The 21748-nt window shown below is 47.5% G+C and overlaps 1 protein-coding gene across 6 annotated transcripts in view; it reads left to right on the top strand.

Moving 5' to 3' along the window:
- The window catches only part of Arhgap10 (Rho GTPase activating protein 10), a 246939-nt gene that overhangs the window by 1510 nt on the left and 223681 nt on the right, over positions 1-21748 (top strand). The window lies entirely within an intron of this gene.

Genomic DNA, 21748 nt, shown 5'->3' with positions numbered 1-21748 from the left:
AACAAACAATCCCATACTCAAACAAACAAGCAAGCAAACAAACAGACAAAATCTCGAGAAGTAGGGGCCAGTTAAAATTCTTTCAGAAACAGTTGTAATGCTCTCCAAATGGGGAGAAGTTCTGCAGGGCCAGGTGCTGGCATCCAGGCCACACTGGAACCCTGCGTCCCTTCCTTGAGTTACTGTGAGCATCTCCTTTCCCCTTAAAAACTTGACCGCCCTGGGGCCCAGCTCCAGGGCTACCACCCAGCCTCTTGATTCAGTGTTGCTTAGGTTCCCTGGTTCAATAACGGCTCTCCTTGGGAGTTTATTCTGTGTGTTTGTAGTTGTCACCTCTGGAAAAATACCCCGTGTATATTCTCACCACACCGTTTTGCATCTAGGAAGATGAAACCATACTGAGCGTGCCTTCTCATCTGCCCATCCAAGTGCCTGGCCCAGTTAATATGCACTTAATGAATTAGTTGAAATATTTTTTAATGGGAAGAATTTAGTGGAGCCGTCCCTGTAATTTGGGAAGCAAGCCACTCAACCTCTCTGGACCGTCTCCAAGGTTCCTTTGGTTCTGTGACCTCTTCAGTGTTTCAGAGTTGGGATTGGGAGTTACTTTGTGATGAGTGGGAAACAGGAGGGTAGTCTGTGAGTGTGGAGGAGTGAAGGTGGACAGTGAGAGGGGTGGGAACCAGCCAGGGGCTGTGAAGTGTCTGGGTTCAGATTTCTTCTGCCCAGTGTGAAGTAGCGTCATTAGACGGGGACACACATGTAAAGTGGGCGCTCTTGTGCCATTGTGCACAAGTGGGTTCAGAGGCCAGCTCTGTGGAGTTTGAGCTCCCTTCCCGTGTTGATGTGGGCTCTGGGGGTTCAGGTTTCAGTCGTCTCCATCCAGCCTGTTTGGTTGGCTCATAGTTTCCCCTGAAGCTAGGGACGTGAGGAGAGGGGCAGATGGCAGTCAGTTTGGCCATGGATAGGAAGCTATTTCTGTGACTGTATGTTAGCTGCTCCGCTGCAGGAAGCATGCCTCATGTTCCTGGGGCAGCGATGCGTGTGTGTGTGTGTGTGTGTGTGTGTGTGTTGGGGTTGGGGTGGTGGGTGGGATGTTACCTTTCCTTCTCAGAATGTAGACCTTTTGGAGTTTGTGACTCCTTGTCTTGATCCTTGTGCTTGTGGATAAAGATGAGACATAAAATGGGTGATTATCTTATTTAGGAGAGCAGCTAGACAGTAGTATCTTTTCTAGCTTCCTCTTTCAGCTTTAGTTTTTTCCCACAATAATAAAAGCTTTAGTATATGCTCTTTAGGCAAGTTGGAAGGACGCTGGCCTTTCCCCGCCTGGCCCATGAAAGTTGGCCTCTGCTTCTTAGCGGAGATGGAGAGGGCCGAGCTTAAGTAAGGAGAGCTAGGTTAGTTCTTTGTGGTGGGGTCTAGCATGGTCGGTCGGGTCATGCAATTCTTACCATGCTCCCCTTGCTGCACTTCTTGGCAGCATCAGTCAAGTTCCCCAGCATTTTGAAACTCGCCATGAGGTCACTTAGCCAGTTGTCTGTCCGTAAGTTTGGAGTCTAGAGATCCAAGAGAGGACATTAGGGCAAGGGTCTGCAGACAGAACAGCCATCAAGCTGGCGAGCAGCGCTAGATTGCTAGATTGCCTCGGTTTCTTGATAGTTTATAATTTGGTTAACAGAACAAGGCCTTTTGGGTTTTTCTTTGGATTGTGTGTTTAAATGATTTCTGTTCTTCACTGTCCTGCAAGGAGACACCTTGGCTTGTCATTTGAACGTCTTGAATCATTTTTGAATTCTTCCATAGTGTTTAAGGAAGTTGGAGGCCTGGAGGCTTCCTGGTGAGTTCTATGCCATGGCAGCAGTAAGTAGCACCCACAGTCTGATGCTGTGTGGGCACCCTAGAGAAGTCCTGCCCCTGTGTGTGCTTTTTCCAGTGAATTCACTTCAGCCTGGGGAACAGTTTTGAACTATCTGTACTGTGCTCAGTTCTTGAAATAAAGTATACGAAACAACACCAGCCAAGCCTGGGCTGTGGAGGTGCACCCCTGCGGTCCTAGTATTCCGGGTGCTGATGCAGGAGGATTGCAGATTGAGTTTACTTTGGGTTACCAAGTGAGACCCTATCTTAAGAAACTAAACTGTGGGAGGCCTGGAAAGCTGGGTCTACTGCACTTCCAGAGTTCGATTCCCAGCATCCCTGTCAGATGGCTCACGAGTACCTGTAACTCCAGCTCCCAGGGGATCTGACACCTTTGGCCTCTATGGCACTTGGGTTTTCACACACATAACCCCACACAGACACACATAATACAACAACAAAACAACAGCAGAACCTGAAGGGAGTAAAAGGATTAAGTGACAGTAAGTACCCCAGTGGTGTCAGGAACAAGTTTGTTAGGGCACAGCAGGGGAAGACAGCTGGGAGTTTTAGAACGCAGTGGCCTTTTATATGAGGAAGGGAGCCTTGTCAGCTTGGAAACAGCTGAGGAGAAGCCAGAACACTTGCAGTGCTGGGGGAGGAATGAGGTGGCCAGTTTGGCTGGAAGGGAGATTTCATGTCAGAGCAGACTGACAGGAATGGGAAGGTCAGTTGCTGATTATAGATTAAGGTGGGGAGTGGGAAAAGGAGAAGCCAAAGGCTTTTGACGGAAGCTTGACATAAGGGGAGAGAGATGGGTTAGACTAGAGGCTGTGGTGTGTGTGTGTGTGTGTGTGTGTAGGATGGGCTGGAAAGGCACGGGGCCTGGGGTGGTTGGATTGGGAGGAACTCAAGAGCAGGAGAGTCAGTGACTTCTGTGGGAGATTGAGAGATCATCCACTCACTTCAATGGACTCTTTGTTCAAATGGCTTTTTAGTTCTTGCTTTTGTCATTCCTCCCCTTCCGTAGAGTGGCCAGCGTCCACTTTCAGAGCAGTTGAAACGACTGTGCACTTTCTAGGAGATGCCTAATTTAGGTGCCTAATTTACACAGAATGCTTGACCTGCAGGATAAACAGCGCCAGCAAACAGGCCTAGCCATCGGTCATCACTCCTTGGTTACATGAGGTGCTCTGCAGTAAACCTGTATGTCTGGCTTTGTGAGAGCCCCGTCTCCATCCTGTACAAGTGAAGGTTCCAGAGGGTCCTCGCTCATTCTGAGCCTCCTTCTGGAATAGGCCTGCACAGGCTAGGGTTTGATATTTCTAGGCCTTTGTGGTTTAGTGGCCTGTGCTTTGTTTCAGTGAGGCAAACAGTAAAAACCCCTTTCTTTCCGTATACTGGTTGAGAGACGTTCTTTTGGGAAAATTTCTTACGCTGCCCTTACACATTTTGCCGAGTTGGAGGGCTGGAGAGAATTTCAGTTCTCCGTCACTTGAGTGTTAGTGGATCAGTGCAGGTTGACTGAAGTGGGAGGGAAGGCCGTCTGGGAAGTGCTTCCTCGGCCGCTCTCTCGATCCAGGAGACTCTCCTGCCACTGAGCCCGTTCTGTCCATGTGACTCGGACACGGGCAGGAGAGGCAGAATTCACCACACAGGCTGAGAAGCAGAATTCACCACTCTGGGTTTAGGTCAATCCATTTTCTTGGTCTGGTGAATTGTTTTAACATTGAGAAGCCCAAGGACTGGGGATGGAGCTTCCTTGGTAGAGTGCTTGCGCAGCATTCACGAGGTTCAATCCCCAGCACCCGTGAGCCAGGCTTGGTGGCAGGGGCTGCAATTCTAGTACTCTAAAGAAAGGTGTGGGTGGGTGGATCAAGGGTTCTTGGTCATTCTCTGCTTCATAGCAGGTTTTAGGGCAATGTGAGATAAGTGAAAATGTGAGATAAGTGAAAAGAATGAAGATTGCAATTCCGGTGAAGTTGACTGACAGGAAGCCTGCTGGAGACATGGGGGAAGATTGTCTTTTACCAAGGGGATGGAAAGCAGGTTGTCACTCTGGGTTGTGGCGTCTGGGACTGCTCCCTGCCACCTTGGCCCATGAGTGGAACCAGTCTTAGAGAAATGAACTAATTACATCTGTGTCCATGGTACCGTGTGAGCCATGGATTGTTTTAGACCTTTGTTAAATCACAGTGGGACAGTCTGGGTTGGTGTTCTCCTGTTTGTTTTGTTGGGATTGGGATTGTAGATTTGTGCTGATGTGGCTACCAAGTGGGAATTAGAGCAGTATAGAAAGTGAAATATTTGAAAAAGCTCATAAAATTCCAGGTCTAACTTTTCCCTGAACAGAAAAATGTTTGTGCATGCTTTTTGTTCTGAGTACCTCTCACTGAGGACCTCCCCCAACTCTCCTGCAGTCAGGGCCTCATGTGGAATAAGCCCTAAGCCCCCTACTTGGAGTTTATTTCCGCGGCCTGGTCCCTTGTAGAAATCTGGGCTGGCTGGGAAAATAATTAGGATCAGGTTTGAGCTGGGGGGAGGGAAGACTGGCTTGGAACGCCTTTCTCGCCGCAGGTGGTTCTGGGTCCTGGGTTCCGACTTAGAATCCACCAGCGTTGCTCATTGACTGTTCACTCTTCAGTGAGCTGATGTCCTTGTGTGAGCCATTATGGAACTGGCCACTCAACCATCCCATCTACTGGGGCTTCTTTACCTTGGTTTATTTGTTTGAGACACAGCTGAGACTGAAGCCTGGCTGGCCTTTAACTTATGACCCTTTCTGCTCAGTCCTGTAATTGCTGGCATCACAAGGTGTGCCCCACCAAAGCCGGCTCCTGGCAGCCTTTTTCCTCAGTTCTTTAGGATTTTGGAAGATGACCGTGACAGAGGGGAGGGGGCTTTACGTTTTTGTGTTTCTTCTTTCAAGCAGCTGATGAGCCAGGTGCGGCGGTGCAGTGCTTACAATCCCAGCACTCAGGGGGCAAGAGTAGGGGACTCTGAGTTCGAGGCCAGCCTCCTCATAGAGAGTTCGGGGTTGAGAGTTGGGGCTGCCCTGTCTCAAAACAAAAGTAAAGGAAAGGTATGAAAGGAGATAACACTGAACAGTACAGCCTGTCAGTCCCTGCTCAAATGTTGCCACTTAGGAACCTGCTTCATTAGACTGGGTTGACACGTGCAAAACAGTCACAGTAAACGCAAAGGTAGTAGGATGCTATATCATCTATACGGCATTTTTCCTGGGGTAAAGAGGCCGCTGTGGCTTGCAGAGCAGTAATCTAACCTTTTGGTACTCACTGCTCCTAAACAACGCATTTGCCCAAATGGTCCTTGCTACTGAGCAAGAACAGAGTTGTCACACTCTGGAAAGAACCACATTCTGGCAATGCTGGAAAGTTCTAGAAATAAATAGTGCTCACCAATACCCTGGGGAAACGTGATTCACAGTGAGGAATGTCGAGTTCAAGGTATCACAAGGCTGTTAGACTCTAATGGACCATGAAGAGCTGCGGTGCCAGCAGCCACACAGGAGTGCCATCCAGTTGTTCAGGGTTGAAATGGTGGCACCGGTGACCAGAACCTTGAGACACTTAACATCACTGAGATGTGCTTGAGGATATTTAGTCGTTCTCTGTCATGTAGGAAAGCCAGAGCCCATTAATGGCAGCACTTAGAAGAGAGCTGAAACCTCTGGGAGAGAGGTTGTCCTGAGAGCTGTTGGGCAGTCCTGCCCTGCACCAGGTGTGCCCCGTTACTGTAAATCGTAGTTGAGTGAGTGGTGGGCAGATGTGACATTGTACAGGCCACTGTATAGACCATTGTCTGACCACTGTTGAGGTAACAGTCTTCTGTCATGTCTGAGCCTCTTGTTAGGAATTTAAACGGGAAGACTTTGTCTCTGGCTTTCAGTGTCCTCTAACTTTGCCTTTGATTATTATATTAAGAAAACTTGGCAAGTTGGCTTTAGTTTCAGTTTTGGTGGAGGCATGTTGAACTTCCCAGATTATTCTGAGTAGAAGTGTCTTGAATGTCTAACTAGATTCCTTTAAAAATTAAACCTCAGAGACTTAAAAGTTATTCCTTGGGCCCAAGATGGCTCAATGTTTTAGAGTACATGTTACTTTTGCAAAGAACATAGGTTGGATTTCCAGAACCCACATGGTGGCTCACAACCATCTGAAACTCCGGTTCCCAGGAACCCAACACCCTCTTCTGACCTGTGTGCACACCAGACATGCACATGGTACACATACATAAACATACAAAACATTCATACATGTACAATTAAAAATCTAAAAAAAATCAAACATTTCTTATTTAAACTGTGTATGATAATAGCTAATTAGTTATATATTGACTGTCTCTTTTACTTAGTGCTAAACTCATGATTATTATATATTAAGATTTACTCCATGGTATTTTGTTATCATGCTTTATAGATTAGGAGACAGTTTAGAGAGGTTTAATTGCATGTCCGAATGGCAGTTGTGTGGAGGTAGAATACAGCCATGGCTTTGTCTGATTCCCCAGCCCATAACCACAGTAACAAGCCATCTCAGAACAAGGGGGTGTAACTTGTGTGTAAATGTCCTCTGCAGGTAATGGTACGTGATGGATCCTGGTTACCTGAAAGTGTACATTTGATAATCTGTAGAGTATCCTTACTAGCTCAGTACAGTGACAGTGATTTAAATATTGAAGTGTGACTATTGTGGTCATTGTTTTAAACAAAAGTGACAGTTTATAAGCATAGATATTCAGAAGTTATATTTGTTTAAGATTCATTGTAAGGCATGGATCCGCTCAAAATTCTTTTCCTCCTTTCTTTTCTGTCTTTATATGGACCTTTCCCTTGTTGTTGCTCCCTCTTTTCCTCATTTCTTCTTTTTAGACAGGGTTTCTGTTACGTAGCTCTGGCTGTACTGGAACTCATTTGTAGCTGATGCTGCCCTCAAACTCACAGCGATTCGCCTGCCTCTGCCTCCCTGAGTGCTGGGATTACAGGCCTGTGCCACCATACCTGGCTATGCCATTTCTTATTTTACTTTTTAGTTGAGAGAATTTTTGTAGAAAATTTTTCCGACTTATTTATTTTATGTTTAAGTCCTCTGTTCGCAGGTATACCTGCATGCCAGAAGAGGACATCAGATTACATTATAGATGGTTGTGAGCCACCATGTAGTTTCTGGGACTTGAACTCAAGACCTCTGGAAGAGCAGGCAGTGTTCTTAACCTCTGAGCCATCTCTCTAGCCTCTAAAAAAAATTTTTTTTTTAAACTTCAAAATTTCAGGTACGCCCAAGGACATGGCTTACTGGCAGAGTATGAATGAGGCCCTGAGTTTAAGGCACAGAACTTTATAATTACCTTCATGTATTTTCTTGTCCAGCTTCCAGTGAGTGAAAGAGTGAGTGAATGAATGAACGAATGGTCCTTGGTTGCTTCTCTCCTTCTCCCTGAAGAGCAGAAGCTGCCTACCTCTGTTCTTATTTTTACTAGACTTTTGCTGTTTTGTTTTGTTTCTTTTTCCCAGACAGGGACTCTTTCTGCAGTCCTGGATGGTCTCAGACTCACAGAGATCCTCCTGCCTCTACCTCCTGATTAAACACATGTGCCACCATACCCAGCAAGTTACTAGGCCTTTTGTAGTTTCACACAGCAGCCTTGGCATGCTCGTAGACTTTACATGATGCTTTTGTACATGTATTTCCTCACCACAGTATATTTGTGGGATTTAGACTTCGATATATAGTTCCTTTGCATTTTAGATCTGCTTTATATTTGTTTATCCCAGCTCCAAGCTTTTATGTTGTTAGTGAGACTGTATGTCTAGAGCGTGTTCATGACAAAAGCCTTATTGTGAGAAATCAAAAAGACTGCCTTTGAAAATGATCTCTAACTAATGAATCCATGGAACCCTTAAGAGGTTTTGGGGTGATCAGGCTCAGACCCTGGCCTGTGTGTGCTGGGCAAGTGCTGTCTCTCTCTAATGCTTAGGTGCATCTCTAGTGCTAAATCCTGTGTTCAACGCTTCGTGTTACTAGTTCAGTGCTATAACCAGAGAAAGCCAGTGTACATTCCACAACTGAAGAAATGACTGGTCTGACTTAACAATAAAAAACCTTGAGGACTTTTTTTTTTTTTTTTTTTGGTGTAATTGAAATTGGACTTTCAGTGTTAGAACATGAAGGGAAAATGATAATTGTGTTTCTAAACACCGTGTACATGAAGAAACTTTAGCTCAGGTGGAAGGCGTGTGAGTGAGTGTGAGCCGCTCGGGTGGAAGGCGTGTGAGTGTGAGGAAGGGCTGGTTAGTGTCCGGAGGTGAGCTGGTAAGGAGGCCTGATGGGAAGACAGGAAAGTGGCGAGACAGGAGAAGGAGAAGGAGCCCTCTCCAGGAATCCAGCGCATCTCCTGCAGGAAAGCAAGGACTGCATGCAGGCCGAGCACGCTGGTAAAGCCCCTGCACATCTGCAGTGGCTTCCGCTTCAAGACTTACCTCCTTTATCCCGCTTAGATCTCATTCCTCTAAAGAAGGAAAAGGGCTTCCTTTCCAGCGTTTTCAGATTTGACCTGAGAGCCATGGGTGCACGTGGAAGGCTAATGTCAAGAGAATTAGTTAATTGCCCCCGTACTCCCCCTGTGCCCCTCCCCCATTTTTCCATCTGTCCTGCCTGCAGTTCTCTTGGAGAAGCGCACCTCTTTGCTCTTGGGTGTAACTGACTTTCTCTTCCCGAGTTTATGTCTTGGAGTTTGGCGTACATTAAAATAGTTTTGTTAAATCCCACCTCTCCTTCATAAGCTTATCTAGTCCCGAAGTTCTTTCCTGTGTTGAAGTTTTGTGAGTCAAGGTCACTGAAGATCAGCGGAGCTCCCCAGGCTGCCGGAGGTAGTGCCTGGAGCTGTGGCTCCTCACTGCTGCTGGACCCGTGGCCCACTCTGCGTGGTTTCCCAAATATGGAAACACCTCCTGGACTGGCCCGGGACTGCTTCTGCCCAGCGCCCTTCTTACTAAACAACCCCGCAGAAGCTTCCGAGGCTTCCTCTGAGGCAGGAGTCACACCCCGCCTCCGACCCGGCTCCCTCGGCCTCCCTGGTCCAACTAGATTTTCTTCCCTGTGCTTCCCGAGGAAGATGTTAACCCTGTGCCAGTTAGTATTTCATCTCTGAGTGTGGTTGCTCCTCAGTCGTTGATTTGCTCACCCACAGGCACCCCTGCCCTGGGGTGCTGAAGCAGTGCTCTCTTGCAGCAAATGGTGCTGAGGTATGTGGCTGGAGGAACCTGAGGAGCCGGAGCAGTGTCACCTCCTGCATGCAGGATTTGTAATGGCTTCTAGACAGTTGAGTGATTTTACTATGACTGTCAAGTTGGCATCATTACCAAGTAGCTGTTGGCAAGTTAGCCTAAGCCCTCAGCACTAAGGTTTCTTTGTGAGTCAAAACTCTCACTGGGTCATTCATTCATTCATTCATTTGCTGGAACTTGATGTGTAGATCAGGCTGGCCTCAAACTCTTAGAGATCCACCTGCCTTTGTTATTGGCTCCCCTGCCTTAGACATCAACTACCTTGGCTATGGGTTGGAGTGGCTCCAAACCTGCTGGGTGGCTCTATTTAACACTCACGTCAGACATTGAAAAAAAATCATGCCAGGCAGAGGCAGGTGGAGCTCAGTGAGGTCAAGGCCAGCCTGGTCTGCAAAGTGAGTTCCTAGACAGGACAGCCAAGGTTACACAGAGAATCCCTGTGTTGAAAAGCGAAAGCAAAAACAAAACAAACAAAAAAAAATCAGAGAATTGCTTATAATCATTATTAAAAGAACTCTGTTTAGCCAAGTGTGATGGGTGCAAGCCTTTAATCCCAGTGTTTGGTTGGCAGAGGCAGGAGGATCACTTCAAGTAAGAGGCCATCCTGGTCTACACAGTGAGTTCCAGGCCAGCCAGAGCTGTATAGGGAGACCATATCCCAACCACAAAGAGCTCTGTCCTAAATTCCTTTGGATGAACAGTATAGCTTTAACAATAAAGAACGAAATAGTCTTGGGAGACAGGAGGCTTTTGTTTTTTAAGCTAACAATATTTTGAAGTCTAGAGCTGGATACAGGCCTCTCAGTGATTAAATGGGAAAACCGTTGGAAGTTGCATGTAGAAAGCCACGCCATTCCAGCCACACCCTCCTGTCGTCAGAGCTAAAGGTCATTTACTGAACCGGTGGTATAGCTGAGGTGCCTTCTGGTTTTCCCTTATCAGATCATATGGCCACCGCCCATAGCCTGTCTACCAGCCACTTTATAATCTCATTCTGTCAAACAGAGGAGTACCAAAAAAGAAAGAAAAAAAGTGCCTGGGAATGAGAGTGCCATTGGCATGTTAAAATACTTATTTGAGAATTTGAAAATACTTTTGTCTTTGAGACGGACGGCCTTGCTGTGCTTTGTGACATTCAGGTCAAAGGCAGCGGAGGTATTAAGTCACAAGTCACGGTGATAAAGTCAGCTTTGCTCACTGCGTGGCCTCAGGCGAGTTGCCTGTCCTTCCTCTTCTGTAGTATCTGGATAGTAGGTAAGCTGAATGAACTTAACCCGTGCAGCATTCTAGTTTTCTTCTTTAACTTTCAGGAAAAGTAGTAAACTGTATGTGTTTGCTCGTACAGTATGAAAAGGTTTCCAAGCCTGTCTGGGGGGAGGTGTTGCCTGGCGCTGTGGAGGCTCTGCTCACTGCATGCACAAGTTAGGGTTCCAATGATGGTTATGCAAATTAATTAGAGGCAGCTTCATTTCTCATGAAGTATAGAATGCCATAGTTAACAGGACTAACTGGTTTCAGGGCACGAAAGAACACAGAGAAGTTCACACAGAGCTTTCTAATTGGTATCTGAGTGCTGAGAAGTTGCCGAGTGGAAAATTCTATACCGTGAAACTTTATTTCATGACCAAAATTTTTCTCACACGTGTAGGCTTTATATATGGAACCAGCGAATTTGGTGTTTAGAGTTGGGTTCCAACCCAAATCTCAAAACCCTGAAACACTTCTGGTCTCAAGCATTTTGAACAAAGGCCACTCCTCATGGAGTAACTTGTAAGACCAAAGGAGGCTTAGGGGTTTCTGCTGAGTGGGGAAGAGGAATTCTCCAAGTAAAGAGGGAGTGTGTCTGGGAGTCCAGCACCATCCGGCTTCCGGGGTGGCGGGGAGCAGATGCCGCAGACAGTCAGGGCGTCTGAGGGTGTGTGAAGGAGGCGAATAGTTGATCCCCAGGGCCCTGGCAGCATTTACTCCTCTGTGAGTCTGGCCGGAGGTCTACCGCCTGGACCAGGTCTAGTGGCAGGAGGAGAGTCCCAGGTTAGAGGCTGGTGACTGGGTGTGGGGATCAGGGCGAGGTCAGTTCCTGTCTGTGGGAGGTGAGTGCTGGCCATCATTCAGCCTGATGAGCAGGCTTGGCAGGAAGGGCAATGGGTTTTAGCTTTTGGTGTTGAGTCTGGGGACCTGTTCAGTTGGCTTGTTTTATGGTTGTGTGTCTCAGGAAGAGAGAACAGAGCTAATGATCCTGGAGGGATTGCGTGGAGGTGATGCTGTGAGCCTACCCTGGAGACTGGGAAAAATGGCAGGATTGGCTCAGGGCAGAGCCTGAGAACGATGACTTGAGTGTTGTGCTCTCTCATTGCGGTGAAAAAGCTCTGACAAAAGCAGCTGGCAGGAGAAAGGCTTTATTTCGGCTCACAGTTCCAGAGGGAACCAGGTTGTCGTGGTGAGGACAGTGTGTGGCAGGTGGGCAAGGCGTATGGTGTTGGGAGCAGGAGGCTGGCTGGTCACATCCACCCTTAGAAACCGGAGTGAATGAGAAGGGGGCGTTAATATGACCTGGAGAGGACAGGAGCTCCACAAGGACCAAATGTATCTGGGCACAGGGGTCTTTTATGAGACTGTTTCTGCAACCAAGGACCATGTGTGGATATAACCTAGAACCCCTGCTCGGATGTAGCCCATATTAGCTCAGTATCCAAGTGGGTACCCTAGTAAGGGGAACAGGGACTATTTCTGACATGAACTCAATGGCCGGCTCTTGGACACCCTCTACCCCACTCCCATCCCCGAGGGAGGAGCAGCCTTGCTAGGCCACAGAGGAGGACTTTGCAGCCAATCCTGAAAGATACCTGATAAATCAGGGTCAGATGGAAGGGGAGGAGATCCTCCCCTGTCAGTGGACTTGGAAAGGGGCAGGGAGGAGATGAGGGAGGGAGAGTGAGATTGGGAGGGAAAGAGGGAGCAGGATACAGCTGGGATACACAGTTAATAAACTGTAACTAATATTAAAAAAATAAAAAATTAAAAAAAAAACAGTCGGATGGGCTGTGAAGTCTTGGTTCATGTCAGTGACTGACTTTCTTCAGCGAGGCTCTTTTAAAGGTATCACAGCCTTCTCGAATGGTGTCAGTATTATGGTGTCAAGTATTCAAACATACGACCCTATGGAAGACCTTTTGCATTCAGGCTACATTATTGTAGAAGGAAGTTTCAGAAGGATGAGAAAGGAGTCACACATAGAGAGAAGGAAGGAAAGAGTAAATGAAAATGAACAAGGAACTAGATGAATTTGGAGAGAGTCACAGGCTAAGGAGGAGCAGCCAGGGCCATACTTCAGAGTTCATTAGTAAGATGGGACTTTGGTAAGTATAGGTGCCTAAGCAGGAGTGGAGAGTAGGGCTCTTGTTGAGGAGGACATCAAGGTCTCTCTTTTCCCCTTTGCCCCCTGAGTGCTGGGATGGCAGGCGTGTGCCGCCGTGCCCTGTAAGGTCTCTCGTTGAACCCTGAGCTGGTGCTCTTCCTCCCCATGGTCTTGAGGTTGCAAGCATGTGAGGCCACACCTGGCTTTTATCAGGGTACTGGGGGATTCAAGTTCAGGTCCTCATGTTCGCACAGCAAGCGCTGTAGCCACTGAGCAGTCTCTACTGCATCACCTCTCTGTCCCCTGGAGGCAACCTTCAATGAGGGGAGGTTTATGTTGGCTTCTGGGTTTAGTCCATGGCCACTAGGCCCCACTGCTTTGGACCGGTCGGTAACAGTATATCACAGTAGGGGTGGGAGGAGGAGGAGGAGGAGCCTTGTTTTCTCCTGAGGACATGACGGTCTCTGGGAACACTCTTGTAGGTTTGTGTGGAGTGTGCTGCGTAGCACCTGAAGTGAGGACTGGGAGGTAGAGACTAGAGAGAGCCAAAAAGCTGTTATGGAAACTCTGGACTCCTTTAAAATTGACAGTTGTCTTTTGTTGGTGTGTCTAAAAGGCTGGCATGACTATGCAAATTAGCCTGCTGGTGAACAGTCACTCATGAAGAAACCGGATGTATCCTGTAGCCACAGTTAACAGGGTTTTGTTTACTATAACACAATTGAGTGCCTTTTTGGCAGTGTTTGCCTGAGTGGCAGGTCTGATTTATCTTGACCCTTGTAAAACCAAAAAGGCTTTTAAGAAGTCCTTTTGTGTTTAGAAAACAGAGGTGAATTTGTAAAAGAAATTTATTGTGGCTTTGAAATTTAAGTTCCAAACCTTAAGACTAAGTGTTGTTTTTTAGTGGAAATACCTCAATTCAGTGCATGAGGTGAGGGCCGAAGGGGGACAGCGGCCAGAGAGTTGGTACCTCCATGGAAGCCAGGGCTGGGCTCACTGTGAACGTGACCTTTGGAAGGGGCAGGAGAGCCGACGACAGTGAAGGGCGCCGGTCGACTTCTTTAGCCTGTGGCCACAGTTTAATGAGTACATGCAGATGCTCCACATTTATGTTGGGAAGAAAAGTTAGAATAACATGGAATCCCTGGGTGCTAGGGAAGACCTTTGGAAGACGACTTGCCTGGCATCTCTCTCAGTCAGTCAGTAAGTAAATGGAATTATGGGTGCTGAGCGTGGTGGACATACACTGTGTATGAAGGAACCCCGGAGGCTTACGGTAAAGGCACCGCTTAAGGAGGACCTTATAGGTAATAGCTGTTGCCCACTTGGTTTTTGTTGGTATGAATTTTTATATGCCGGCTTTGTTTAAATGAAGATACACAAAAATCTCTTCAGTCAACAGTGAGTAGGTTGCTGCTGCTCAGAGATGCTACATTTCATTTCGTCTGGAGTCTTAGGTTTGGAGCAGTTGTTAAACACGGTGTGTGGTGTACCAAAACAGTTACTCGTGGTGATGAGGGCTGTAGTTGTTGCTGACGATAGTTATCTGCATCTCCAAGCACATACTCCGTCTCGGGGACTCTGTATTTCTCATGGCAGTCCTAGCCCATCCAGTTTTGGTTGTTCTTACTGTCGAGACAGGGTCACCATGCAGCCCCAGCTGGCTGGAACTCCATGTAGCTCAAGCTGTTCGCACACTTACAGAGTCGCCTGCCTCTGCTTCCAGATTAAGATGTGTAACATTACCTGTCACCACAGTTATTACTCTTAAACAAATACCACTTTGCAACTCATGAACTTGGGTTTGAAGAGGAACGTCACTGACCAGGAGTGCTGACCTCGAGAGCTCAGGCTTCTGCAGCTCTCACCCTCTTCAGAGCTCTCAGGAATCTAGGGGAGCACACCTTATCACCATTGATGAGAGTGTTTTACATACCTGGGTTGAGGCATTATTTTGTATAAGGCCATGGGTTATAATGCCTGTAGTAATTGTTTTAGGGAATTAAAAATATCTTCAGCAAAAAATTAAGCTGCTGTGGTGGTTTGAATAAGAATGGCCCCTATATGTTCATAAGTTTGAATGCTTAGTCACCAGAGAATGGAGCTGTTTCAAAGGATTAGAAGGAGTAGGGGGTGTGGCCTTGTTGGAGGAAGTGTGCAGGGGGTGGGCTTTGAGGTTTCAATCCCTTGCCAGGCCCAGTCGCTTTCTGCTGCTTGGAAACTAGAATGTAAAACTCTTCAGCTCCAGGCCGTGCCTGCCCCTGTGTTGCCATGCTCTCACTGTTATGATAATGGACTAACCCTCTGAGATGCAAGCCAGCTCCAGGTAGTTAAATGCTCTTCTGTAAGTGTTGTCGTGTTTGTGGTGTCTCTTCGTAGCAATAGAACGGTGACTAAGACAGTTACTAAAAGAGAGTCATTCTCAGGCGATCTGAATTAGTGTCTACATGATTATGTCCACCACAAAAAAGGGGCGCTGCTTGCCTCTAACCAAAACAAGATTTCGAAAGGAATGCTGTTGCTAATGATCTAGGGGACACACTGACAGCCCAGTACTGACACTTACGCCTGGCTAGTTTACCTCTGGCAGGCCAAGGCCTGTGTTAGTATTCTCTAAAAAAGACTGAAGATTTTTGTTTTTGTCCCTCCCCAGAATGTACAGTGTGCCTCAGCTGTAGAGTGCTTGCCTAGGCTGTAGCAAGCACGCACGCACGCACAGTGGCAGCAGTGGTGCTGACACTGTGCCCTTTCTCTTGAATGTCAGCAGCTGAGGTTGAGGATGAGATTATGCCCACCAGCTTTCCCCTAAAGACAGTAGGGCCCCCCCCCCCCGAGGATTTAGAGGTGGTCATCAGGGTTGCCGGACAGGGCCTTGGAAGCATCTCAACTCCCAGGATTAAAGTCATTTAACAGTTGCTAACTGGGAGGGACTCACGATGACCTGATCTTCCTCAAGGCTGTGTAGACAGTTGCTGGGAGGGAGTTTTTCTTTATTGAGTAGCCGCCTGTGCTGCTGTGAGAACCTCCATTTAAACTCATAAATCACCAAGCTGCAGTTGGGTGGAAACCTTTGCTTCAGCCATCCTTTCTTTGCTTCTGTCTTGGGCTGTGGTGTAATGAGTAGCCCTTGCCTGAAGTAACTTTTGAAAGAATTTGTACCATATGTGATACTCCAGTTTGTTTGTTTTTTTTTTCTCAAATCCCTGTTGTACACCTCAGTGAAAACAGTCAGAATCAGAAATGTGAGGTCTTACTGGGTGGGTGATGGTGATGGGGTGGAGTCCTTGGGCTTCAGTTGAGTTGATGAATCTTGGGACCTTGAGGCAGACTTAGGAGATGTTAGTCACGGCTGGGCCGCCTCTCAGAGCTCCTCACACTGTCAGGCAGCTCAGCTGGGCCAGCAGGCTTCATTTCAGTTGAGCTTCCATTGCCATTTCAATGTCTTCTTGTATATAACATGCTGAAAGGGTGTCTGTCTTTCATCATTAGATAGAGATGGTTGAATTTTGTTTGTTATGTGTGAAGAAAGGTAGCATGTTAGTGTTTGTGTCAGATAAAGAAAAACAACCAGAAAAGACAAAACAATAATTTTCCTACACAGTGAGGTTGTATGTGCTTTTGTCACATTTTTTAATAGATTAAAGTCTCCTGAGAAACACAAATGTTTCAAAAAGACAATTTAAAAAGTTCCCAATGATAATAATACAGTAAATTTGTTATTTAGTCAAAACAAAATCTGTAACATTGGACAGTCTTGTTATTTTTAGAACAAAATGACAATTTTTTTTCCATGGTGTGTTATTTTGTTCCTACTTAAATTTTTTACTCACCAGGTTTATTTTACTTATTAGAACTTTGCCTTGCATAGCCAGTTCTGCGAGAAACAGTCTAATGTTCTTTGTCCATGACATGTTGTTCCACTTAATTTTTTCCAGAGAGTGCAGGCCAGTATTCCATTCCATCTCCTTGCTTGTTGTGACTGGGAAGGGGCTCTGCTATAAGACCACCGATACCATGAAGCGTCCTGATGAAGGCTCCTGATGAAGACACTGGCCTCATTGGCTTCTCCTTAACAAGCTGTGGCAGGAGAGTCTTCTCCCGTGCCCACACCTAGATGATGCTTCTTTGACAGTGGGCCATGGCCAGTGGTTGAGTCCTGTGGCTGCTGGGCCACGCACTGTGGGCAAGCCTCTAGGACAGCTTGGTTGATAAAGCATTGCTTGTCCCACGAGTGGAGTGAGCAGGCCATCAGGACTGATGGCTGCCTGTGGCAGAAGAGCCAGTCTACTTGACCCAGTTGGCCATGTTTCTCTTGCATTAGTCAGTATTTGGCTCTTGCTGGCTGATTGCCAACGTTGAGGATTCCAAGATTGGCTGCCCCCCTGTGCCTCACAGCCATTTTTTAGAAGGGTGAAAAAGAAAAAGAGGTTGTGGTCTGTGTCGGAAGCATCTCTAAGACTTGCCAGTGAGCTTCTGCGTAGATCCTGTAGGCCACAGTTTTACATGGTTTCCTTCAACTTAGAAGGAGGTGTGGGAAGATAGTCACTGTGCCTCAGCTCGAGGACAGCAAGGAATGAAGGAGTGTAATGGCTGTTGAATGAAACAGTTCCTGGATCTTCCAGAAAATATTCCAGAGGGGACCATCTCAGTGTTTCTCCAGCCTTCAGTCGTTCAGCAGCCCACTGAGCTGTTGACAAGAGCCGTGCTGTGAACTGGTTTTAGGGTATCAGAGAGAGGGACACAGAGATGTTTCAGCTGAGTAGGAAGTCTAGTCTAACAGGACTAGAAGACAGTAGAAAAGGGGCTGTGAAATTGAGCTCTGTGCTTCTTCGTCAGGAGAGGGCATTCTCGGTGTTAGCTTGCCATCACTGTTACAGAATAGCCGAGGTGTTAGCATAAAGAGGGAGGTTTACCTGAGCTCAGCACCAGAGGCTTCAGTGCAGGGTCAGTGGCCCTGACTTTGCTGTGGTAAAGAGTGTGTGCTGGTGAGAGCACTTGCTTACCTCGGGAGCACTGGGAACAGAGGGAGGGGGCCTAGGAATCCTACCTTGTCCTCTGAAAGACCTACTGGGTTCCATCCCTTCAAGGTTCTACCTCTGTCTGGTAGTGCCAAGCTAGGACTAAGCAGTCAGTGGAGGAGACCATGGGCATTTACGATCCAAACGATAGCTGCTGGACACCTGAGGTAATGAAGGCTGCTCACCTTAAGGAATGGGAGAAATGAATGTTGTCAAAGGGGAAAGTTGGCATGGCATAGTGGCTTCTTTAGGTTTGTCGAAAAATCTACTGCTGTCAGCTTGAAACTAGGAAGTCACTGTCTATTTTGGCCTAGTTGGTATTCCTAATCTCTGATGTTCTCTGCTGGCCATCTTGATTTCTCTTCATTTGCTGTGGCATTCATAGCTTATCTCCCGTCATGACTTCTGCTTTCTTGAACTCTGTGGTCACGGGTCTTCACCCCAAGGTTTATTATCTCAGTCTTGCGTGATGCTGTTTCTCCTGTGTAGATATGTACTCCTCTGTTCTGTTCCTTAGAGTGCTGGATCGACCCAGCAATACAGTAGTGTCTGTATTTGGAAAGAGGTGGTCCTTGGCTAGCCTAGGTTTGCTGCTTCTGGACATGGAGCCTGCTCCTGTTTAGTGATTTGTGTGATGTTGCCAGCTCAGCAGGGTTCAGAAGAACAGGACCAGGTGGACTGAGCGGCGGGCACTTGGGAGGCCTACCAGTTGGGCCATAGCTCTCTGCGTGTATCTGTTACACCGCAGCTGCTGGATTTATTAAGTTTATTAAGCGGTTTTTCCCGCTCATTCTGTAAAGGCTTGAGCGCAGTTGCCCGTATGTCTACAGGTTTGTGACTGATAATTTTTAGGTCCACTCTTGTTGACATACAAACCGCATATCCCATGATCCGTTCATTTAAAACACACAACCTGATGGCTCTTTCTAAGGCAACAGATTGGTACAGCTGCGAGCGTAGTCGGCTTTACCGTGTTTTTTCACCCCTGTAAGAAACCCTGTGCCTGTTTGCCGTTTTGATGCTGAGAGCGTATGGGTAGTGTGGGTTCCTGCTTTGGTGCTCTGCTCAGGGAGGCTTTCCCCTTTCCCTGCTCCTTCTCCTCTGCCTGCCTGTGCATCTGCCGCATACCTCTTGGAGTGGAGTGATTTCCGTGTCTGTTATTGTGTGTCTTTTTGGAGAATGTCAGCCCTGCAGAGATGGGTGTAGATGACAGTGTTCAGTGTGTGGCAGGTAGGTACTAAGGTATTTGTAGGATGCACTGTGGAGCTGGAGAGCCGCCTCAGTGAGTAAAAGGCTGTGGCTTAAGCCTGCTGACCTGAGTTTGCGCCTTGGATCCGTGTAAAGGTGGGTGGTGAGAACTGATTCTCCAGACTTGTCCTTTGATCCAAGTGTGAGCGTGACATGTCTGCCGTCCCCCTAGCCTTGACCGTTTAAGAGCTGGTTTCATTGTCTTCAGATGGAGAGTGGGGCCGAAAGTTAAACTGGTAGAGCAGATTTATGCATCAAAATGTATCGCATTGCTTCCATTAAAAATAGAAAGTGATCCGGGCACAGTGGTGTTCGCCTGCAATCCCGGCACTCGGGGAGGCAGAGGCAGGCAGATCTCTAAAGCGAGTCCCGGACAGCCAAGGCTACACAGAGAGTGGGGGGGGGGGAGGAGGAAAACAACAACAACAACAACAAAAAACCAATGTGAACTGTCTCATTAAAAGTTTTCTATTAATCATTAAGAGGAGTGTGAAGGTAATCCATCGTTGCTACCACTTAACATGCAATCCGTATGGAAGTTCTTAGGGATTTGTATCCCCTCTTTTTCAGGTAGAGCATTGGAGTTCACTGTGTAGCTTGCTTACAGTCTCTCTCCATTTGGAACGACCACATTCCCAGTGGTTGTTAGTTTGCTAGGGACTGCTCTGATGCGGGGCTGAAGTCAGCCCGAGTCTCTCATGTTCCAGCTGGGGTCTGTAGTGAGCAGTGTCTCCACCTGACCTGTGAATGGCTGACCATGTAAAGGTGCTTGTGCCTCGTTTGGTTTTCTTAGTTAATTGAGAGAGATAGTTTAGGCTCAGGTAGTTAGCTTGTGAATTTTCACAGATGATGACATCAAGATGTAGAGACCTTCAGTAAAGTGACCAGATGTACGAAGTTTTCATTGGCCAGGTCAGGAGTTGAATTCAGCTCACATCATGCATCTGTGTGCATGTTCCCCAAACACTGGGACTCGGACCTGGGGCACACGCTAGGCATGCTCCTGCCATGCAGCTGTGTTTCTGGGGTCACATCTTGTAGACCAGATTCAGCTATCGGTCACTTCTGTGTTGCCGAGAGATCACCTTAGAGCAGCAGAGGTGTCTGTGTGTGGTGTGTCTCCGACTTGTACCCCGTGATTTTAGAGCAGTGATTTTTTAACCGTCCTAAGCGCTGTGAACTTTTAATACGGTTCCCCTGGTAGTGACCCCAAAACTTCAGCGTTGCTGTTCTTGCTTCAGAACTGTAATTTTGCTACTGTTAGGAGTCGTAATGTAGGTGACCCCTGGGAAAGGCTCGTTTGATCCCTCGTTTGGGGAAGGGTTGAGAACTGCTGTTTTAGAGGGTTCTCCATGGCTGTTTGGGCAAACTGTCATGGTGGCAGGAGCCTGAGCCAGCCAGTGTGGTTTCACCTCACGGTAAGGGAAGCCAAGGGCCTGGGACAAGATCCACCCCTCCACTGCTCTCCACTAACCCCCGGTGGCTTACTTACTTCAGCTGAGAACCACACTCTATGCAGTTTCCAGTACCTGTCCAAATTACACTACCAGCTAGAAACCAAGCCCCCAGCACAGCACATATTTTAAAAAGGGACATTTCATAACATTATACCTGCCTTCCCTTAGGTCTTGGAGACGGGTCTGTTACAGAAACTCCAGGTTAGCCTTGAATTCTTTATCCTCAGCCCACCTCCCCTGCAGGGGGTATACGAGCTTGCATCACCAGGCCCAATAACAGTCCTTTTAACGAATTTATTTTCCCATGTTATCCTTGGAGTTCCATTTCTTGTATGAGGCAGGGGCAGGGATATCTCTGTGAGTTTGAGCCCAGCCTGATCTACAGAGCAAGTTCCAGGCCAGTCAGGGCTACACGGAGAGACTCTGTCTCGAAAAGCAAACAAACAAGAAAGTAAGAAAAAGGAGATCCTGACCTGCTGACTGATTATCTGAGGAACAGTTAATTAGGAGTTAGGCGGTGGGTCAGATGAGGTGAACTGGTTTTTCTCCTTTGGGGCTCCCCTTCCGTCACTGAGCTGAAGGGCATTACCTTGCTTGCTTACCCCTTTGCCCAGTAGGAAAGCCCTGTGTGTCGTGGGCAGGGCTTTCACTGGCTTGCAGAACTTCTGGGACAAACGGCTGGGTGTGAAGTGCTGCTCTGTGGCTTGGCTGGTATCTGCAGGGTGGGCTGGGCAGCAGCATTCAGTCCAAACCACACGAGTGTCCAGAACTGTTTCAGTGGTCCTCGATTCCACACTTGGTATTGGAAGTACTCTTCACTGGAGAAGAAAAGGAAGGCTTTTGTCGGGAGTTAGCAGTGGGCCGGCCTTTAATTGTGTCTTCATCTTCATCAAGTGTTGCTGTCACCAGATAGCCTGGCAAGAGGCAGCTTAAGGGGTTATTTAGGCTCACCGTGTGAGGGGATACAGCCTTGTCAGAGTGGCCGAGGCGTGCGTGCGGTGTTGCTGCTTCTGCGGTCAGGAAGCAGGGAATGCTGGTGTTCCCCGCCTTCTCCGTGTCGGTTTCCTGGCTATGGACTGGCGCCACTCCTGTGTACGGTGGCTTTCGCCTCCTCAGTTACGCTTTTCGGAATGTACCCTCACAGTCTGGCCCAGAGGCTATGTCTCCCAAACCCGGCAAAATTGATCATAGAGATTGACTACCGTAATGAGCCTGCTGCATTTTAAATGGGAACTTGTGCTTTGAAAAAAATCTGTACTCTCCAAATGAAGTGTTCCAAATTACAGTCAGGGATATGTGTGTGTATCTTAGTGTGCCACATGTTGTCATTCCTCACCGAGTGCAGGGTAATGTATGTGTTGTATTGAGTCTTTTGAAGTAAGATATGTGTGTACTGAGGTGGTCCTCCGAATCTTCTGGGGAAGGGTGATGTTTGAAGGCGCGAATTGCGTGCAAATAGTAAATCATGGTGTGTTCCGTGCTGCCTTGGACACATACCATGCAA

The sequence above is a fragment of the Meriones unguiculatus genome, chromosome 10, assembly GCF_030254825.1.
Source record: "Meriones unguiculatus strain TT.TT164.6M chromosome 10, Bangor_MerUng_6.1, whole genome shotgun sequence".
Classification (NCBI taxonomy): domain Eukaryota; kingdom Metazoa; phylum Chordata; class Mammalia; order Rodentia; family Muridae; genus Meriones; species Meriones unguiculatus.
Note: the sequence above shows the minus strand (reverse complement) of the source record. Positions and strands in the feature narration are given on the sequence as shown.